At 38.8% G+C, this 6,966-nt stretch overlaps 1 protein-coding gene across 2 annotated transcripts in view; it reads left to right on the top strand.

The window, feature by feature from the left end:
• Positions 1 to 5,334: 5,334 nt before the first annotated feature.
• NAIP (NLR family apoptosis inhibitory protein) overlaps positions 5,335 to 6,966 on the top strand; it is a 29,052-nt gene continuing 27,420 nt past the window's right edge. For both annotated transcript variants that reach the window (XM_081317804.1, XM_081317803.1), the window contains exon 1: positions 5,335 to 5,391. The gene's annotated coding sequence lies outside the window, so the exon portion shown is untranslated. The remainder of the gene's footprint in view (positions 5,392 to 6,966) is intronic.

Here is a 6,966-nt window from a genome sequence, read left to right as displayed (position 1 = left end):
AGGAATCAGCGAACTAAAATGGATAGGAATGGGTGAATTTAATTCAGATGACCAACAGGTATACTACTGCGGGCAAGAATCCCTCAGAAGAAATGGAGTAGCTTTCATAGTCAATAAAAGAGTAGGAAAAGCAATGCTGGGATACAATCCTCAAAATGACATAATGATCTCAGTTTGAATCCAAGGCAAACCATTCAATATCACAGTAGTCCAAGTCTATGCCCCAACCACCAGTGCTGAAGAGGATGAATTTGACCAGTTCTGTGAAGCCCTACAGCATCTTATAGAACTAACACCAAAAAATGATGTCCTTATCATCATGGGGGGTTGGAATGCTAAAGTAGGAAGCCAAAAGATAACTGGAATAACAGGCAAGTTTGGCTTTGGAGTATAAAATGAAGCAGGGCACAGGCTGACAGAATTTTGTCAAGAGAATACGATGGTCATAGCAAACACTCTTTTCCAACAACCCAAGAGATGGCTGTACACATGGACATCACCAGACGGTCAACACAGAAATCAGATTGATTATGTGCTCTGCACTCAAAGATGGAGAAGCTCTATACAGTCAGTAAAAACAAGACCAGGAGCTGACTGGTTCAGATCAGGAGCTTCTCGTTGCAAAGTTTAGGCTTTAACTGAAGAAAATAGGGAAAAGCACTAGGCCACTCAGGTATGAACTAAATCATATCTCTGATGAATATATAGTAGAGGTGACAAATAGATTTAAGGAATTAGATCTGATAGAGTGTCTGAAGAACTATGGACGGAGGTTTGCAACATTGTACAAGAGGTAGCAACTAAAATCATCCCAAAGAAAAATAAATGCAAGAAAGCAAAATGGCTGTCTGAGGAAGCTTTGCAAATAGCTGAGGAAAGGAGGGAAGCGAAAGGTAAGGGAGAAAAAGAAAGATACATCCAATTGAATGCAGAATTCCAGAGAATAGCTAGAAGAGATAAGAATGCCTTCTTAAATGAACAGTGCAAAGAAATAGAAGAAAACAATAGAATAGGGAGGACCAGAGATCTCTTCAAGAAAATTGGAGCGATGAAGGGAACATTTCATGCAAAAATGGGCATGATAAAGGACCAAAATGGCAGGGACCTAACAGAGGCAGAAGAGATTAAGAAGAGGTGGAAAAATTACACAGAAGAACTATACAAGAACAAGCTTAACGTCCCTGATAACCACAATGAGGTGGTAACTGACCTTGAGCCAGATATCCTACAATGTGAAGTGAAGTGGGCCTTAGGAAAGCTGAGCAACAACAAGGCTAGTGGAAGTGGCAGTATTCCAGCTGAGCTATTCAAAATCTTAAAAGACGATGCAGTAAAAGTACTACACTCAATTTGCCAGCAAATTTGGAAGCCTCAACAGTGGTCACAGGATTGGAAAAGATCAGTCTACATTCCAATTCCAAAGAAAGGCAGTGCCAAAGAATGTTCAAACTATCACACCATAGCACTCATTTCACATGCTAGTAAAGTTATGCTTAAAATCCTACCAGCTAGACTCCAGCAGTATGTGGATCGAGAACTACCAGAAGTACAGGCAGCATTTCGAAGAGGCAGAGGAACTAGAGATCAAATTGTCAACATACGCTGGATCATGGAGAAAGCTAGGGAGTTCCAGAAAAACATCTACTTCTGCTTCATTGACTATGCTAAAGCCTTTGATTGTGTGGATCATAACAAACTGGCAAGTTCTTAAAGAGATGGGAGTATCAGACCATCTTATTTGTCTCTTGAGAAACCTATATGCGGGTCAAGAAGCAACAGTGAGAACTGGACACGGAACCACTAATTGGTTCCAAATTGGGAAAGGAGTCCGGCAAAGCTGTATACTGTCACCCTGCCTATTTAACTTATAAGCAGAGCACATCATGAGAAAGGCAGGGCTAGATGAATCAAACGTTGGAAATAAGATTGCCGGGAGAAATATCAACAACCTAATATATGCAGATGATACCAATCTAATGGCAGAAAGTGAAGAGGAACTAAAGAGCCTCTTGTTGCGGATGAAGAAGGAGAGTGCAAAAGTTGGCTTGAAACTTAACATTAAGAAAACCAAGATCATGGCATCCGGCCCTGTCAATTCCTGGCAAATAGATGGGGAAGAAATGGAGGTAGTGACAGATTTAATTTTACTGGGCTCCAGGATCACTGCAGATGGGTACTGCAGCCAAGAAATTAAAAGACGCTTGCTCCTGGGGAGGAAGGCCATGGCAAATCTAGACAGCACACTAAAAAGCAGAGACATCACCCTGCCAACAAAAGTGCGTATAGTTAAGGCTATGGTCTTCCCAGTTGCAATGTATGGCTGTGAAAGTTGGACCACAAGAAAGGCCAAGCACTAAAGAATTGAGGCCTTTGAACTATGGTGCTGGAGAAGACTCCTGCGAGTTCCTTGGACTGCAAGGCGATCAAACCAGTCAGTCCTAGAGGAGATCAACCCTGAGTACTCTTTAGAAGGCCAGATCCTGAAGTTGAAACTCAAATACTTTGGCCACCTAATGAGAAGGAAGGACTCACTGGAGAAGAGCCTAATGCTGGGAAAGGTTGAGGGCCAGAGAAGAAGGGGACGACAGATAATGAGGTGGCTGGATGGAGTCACTGAAGCAGTAGGCGTGAGCTTAAATCGACTCCAGAAGATAGTAGAGGACAGGAAGGCCTGGAGGAACGTTGTCCATAGGGTCACGATGGGTCGGACACGACTTTGCAACTAACAGCAACAAATCAAAACATCTGGCTTAAGTATGTAAATTGTGGCAGTTGCATGATTACATTTCTGCACATGTATTAATTTGCTCCTGTTGCAGGCACCATTGTTGCTTTGTATCCATCATACCTTTAGATTGTTGGGGGCAATAAGCTGACTTTGTAATAATGCCGCTTGGGGCCCCCCGAAAGCCCTAATAAGCAGGCATATACATAGAATGAAGGCTACTGCTAAGCTTGTAAGCCGCCCTGAGTCTTCGGAGAAGGGCGGGATATAAATGGGATTAAAATAAAAAAATAAAATAAAGCTATAGTTTTAGCAGCAAAGCAGATGATTATTTGCAGAAATGTGTCCTCTATTTTTATTGTAATTTATCTAATCATATGTTCTGTATATAAAAAATAAAACCTAAATATGCTTTATTTTCATTTGGCATATCCAAGTATGCCGCCAGTCACTGTTAAAATCCTGCCTTTTGTTTTCAGAGTACATAAATAGTACCCTGCTGATGCTCCCAGTAGCTATTGGGAGACTTAAATAATCTCCCAAGGGAGTTTCACTCCTACTGCTCAGGTCTTAATGAAGGCCATTCACCAGAATGACCAGGCTGTTTTTGTTCCATGCCCTGGGCTGAATCCCAACTGAAAAGGATCGAGATTAGGTTTTTTCAAACAGGGCTCCAAGGAACTTGGGGTTTCACAAAGACTTAATGGGTTCCACAGAAATAAGTAGTAAAGTACTTATTGTACAAGAAGTAAAAATTGAACTGTCCTGTCCTGACTTTTGTGAATGCTCTGTGCAGGAGACAAACTGGCTGCCTTTCCCACACTATGCATAAGCACAAAACATGACTCTGACTGCCACCAAATTCTGACACACATTCCTAACTGCACAAGAGCAATTCCATCTGTCCTCACTTTCCACATTGCAAACAGTACAGTTTTTGTGTCTACGAGTAGGCTGGCTTGGTCGCTCAAACAGTGATAAACTGGTGAAGCGGGCATAGCAGTGATTGCACTTTCTGCATCGCTTGAGAAAAGCTCATCTTACTTCCCCTGTCCTGACCACTTTCTACAGGGGGATGATGGAGAGCATCCTGTCATACAGCATCACAGTCTGGTTTGGAAGCATCACTGCTTCAGACAGGAAGGCAGTGCAGAGATTGGTGAGGTTGGCCAAAAAGATCATTGGCAGTTCCCTCCCTCCCATCCAGGACATAGCACAGAAGTGTTGTTTGAACAGGGTCTGTAAAATTATCTGGGGCACTACTCATCCTCTTCACATGCAGATTCAACCATAGTTTCATTCCATACAGCATTAACCTTGTGAACTCTTAGGCTTCCTCCTTCCGTTATATATTCAAGATGGACAGTATTTAATATTCTACTGTTATCTATATGTAGGGTGTGGGTCTATAGATATGTTGTATGTAGTATCTTTTAGATGCGTGTCATGTATGTGTTTCACTTTGAGAGCGGGCAACTAAATTTCATTTTTGATGTGTGCCGTTGTGCCCATAGTAAAAATATGACAATAAAGATTATCTTATCTTATCTTATCTTATCTTATCTTATCTTATCTTATCTTATCTTATCTTATCTTATCTTATCTTATCTTATCTTATCTTATCTTATCTGTAAGTCCCCAAGGGGCCCACTTGATTATTACACTTGACATCTTGTGCACACCTACTTAGGTATAAGGCTTATTGAGCTTTATGGGGACTTTAAAAAGATTTGCAGACAGACAGGAGGAAGATGCGTATCTAAGGGGCTTCAGCTAGGCATTCACATCCCATTAATCCCCATCCTAAATATATGCGCCCTAAAGTATATGTATATATTTTTATTTTGTTTTTCTGTTATGCCTTATATCTTTAAAATGAACATTTTTTTAAAAAATATAGATAATTGGGTACCAGACTGGTACAATATCAGATAATATACAAAAAGATGGAATAAATAAAAATAAAAATTCCAGGGCTGCTGATATTGCCGCTTCTGGCACGTTTTCAGAGATTAAATTTGACTGATTTCATTAGCATTTCTTTCTTCAGAATTTATGAATATCTGAATATAGCTTTAAAACAAATATCCCAAATTGCTAGTCAAGCATTGAAATATGCTGATATTTTTGTAAGACAATCTGTACACAACAAAAAAAGGAACATAGAAATAGGTTAAATCTAGATTACATCTTTGCTCCTTATCTTGAACTTTTGTCCAAGGAATAGGAATTACATTGCAATCATTGAAACTAATTTATTTGGTTAAAACATTAACACACTCTCTGATAACTGAAATTCAAGTTTTATTTTTGTTTTTGGCATTTATAATCAACAGTTTACTTTTCATTTTATTAGCAACATTAACACTGTAACTCTTGATTGGGGTTCCAGGAATTTTTTAAAGACATTCCGTGGTTTGGAAAAGTTTGAAAAACTTTCCCCTACCCCACCCCCAGCAATAAAACCATTCTTACCCTAGATTTTGCTACACAAACTGTTCTGCTTTTGCTTTTGCTTTCCACACATACATTTCTCAACTGAGCAAAGTCTATTTTTTCTCGCTTCCTGTTTCCTGTAAAGTTTACTTTTGGTGTGCGGGCTGAGAGATCCTTTGTTCCCTGAAGGAACTCATTTCAACTGTCCAGAAATCAGGACCTGGAAACAGGTAAGTTCCAATGCTAAACTGAACTATCAGTAAAGAAGAACATTTGTAGCTCAGGGTTGAAATGAGGGGTCCTCGGTGCTCTGAGCTTGCTTGTTTTCTTGCAGATGTTTCATTACACAAACTAGGTAACGTAGCACTGACGATATTACCTAGTTTGGGTATTGAAGTGTGTTCAGGTAAACTGAACTATATTTGAGAATGATTTAGACATTATTTAATATGGTGACAAAGAATATAGTGACAATGTGAAACAGTAATATGCATTCTTATTTCCTCCTATCTCTTTTTTCTCTGTGTTTCTTTTGGTGTCAAGTTTTGATTTTTTAATTTTATTTTTATTTTTGGAAGTGAAGCAGTTGTTGCTGTTTGCGGCAATTGCAATATCACATATCTGCCCCAGCCCATTCTTTGGACTCATTAAGTTACAACTTTAATTGAGTCCATGAACAGTGAGTTTCACAAGACTATGCTCTTCAAATGCAAAAGGAAAGGGAAGCCATATTAATTTCTTGTAGATATCAAGAGAAATTGTGAACCACTGCCTGAACTGGTGAGAATAAAAATTTCTTTTAATGCCAGAATCGTGATCTTATTAGTACCACAGCAAGGAGCCCAAAGATTGTTATAACTTCTAATTTGGATTCAGACTGTTTATTCATTTCCAAGCCATTCACACAAATCTGAATTGCAAGTGGCATTTCATCTATATTCACATATTAAAAAATGTCCTAGAAATTTGTTTTTGCATTGTTTTGCATGTAACGAGAAAAAAAATGTGAGAGAACACACATAAATACGATGTGCACAAAATCTACTTCTATAATCAATGTAGGTTCTTTTTAAACTTCATTGATGTTTCTTTTTTAAAGGTTTTATTTTTTATTTTTATTTATTTATTTATTTATTTATTTATTTATTTATTTATTATTTAGACTTATATACCGCCCTTCTCCCGTAGGCAGTATATACCTATACCTACATTGCTGGGACATACTAGATTCTTCTATGGTTCTTATAGGGAAAAAAACATTACAAGAGAAAAATGAGGCACAGGAGTTTTTATATGGGCTTTTCTGATAGCTTGAAAAGAGGGGAAGGGAGAGAAGAAAGTAATTTGTAAATTCTTTTTAGTAGAAACTGACATAATTGACATCTCACCTAAGATTTTGTTTCTACTGCCTGATGAACTTCAAGGCCATCCTCCACCATGTGAATGTCCATAATATGCTGGGCTAAGCAAAAACCTGAGCAACTTCCTGGCTTTGGATGAGTTTGTAATGTCTGTGAATGGACCCTGTTCCTTTCCTCCTAATCTGGTAGACCCAGGTGTTAAGGATGGATGCAATTAGAAGAGTAGAAGCTCTCCTGATATTCCTTGGAAATCCTCCTCCATGCCTGCAACCTATCCTCTAGAATACAGTTCTGGTGTGCTTTTGAAAAATTGCTAAATCTGTTTCTACAAATGACCTAGCTTGTCATGTTGCAACAGTAAAGGATGAACACATAAACAGTAAAGGATGAACATATAATGAAACAGAAAGAAAGCTCTTTGAAAAGGCCATTTCTCATGTATTC

Source organism: Vipera berus (assembly GCF_964194415.1).
Source record: "Vipera berus genome assembly, chromosome: 2".
Classification (NCBI taxonomy): Eukaryota; Metazoa; Chordata; class Lepidosauria; order Squamata; family Viperidae; genus Vipera; species Vipera berus.
The sequence above is the reverse complement of the archived record's forward strand: the minus strand, read 5'-3'. Positions and strand labels throughout refer to the sequence as shown.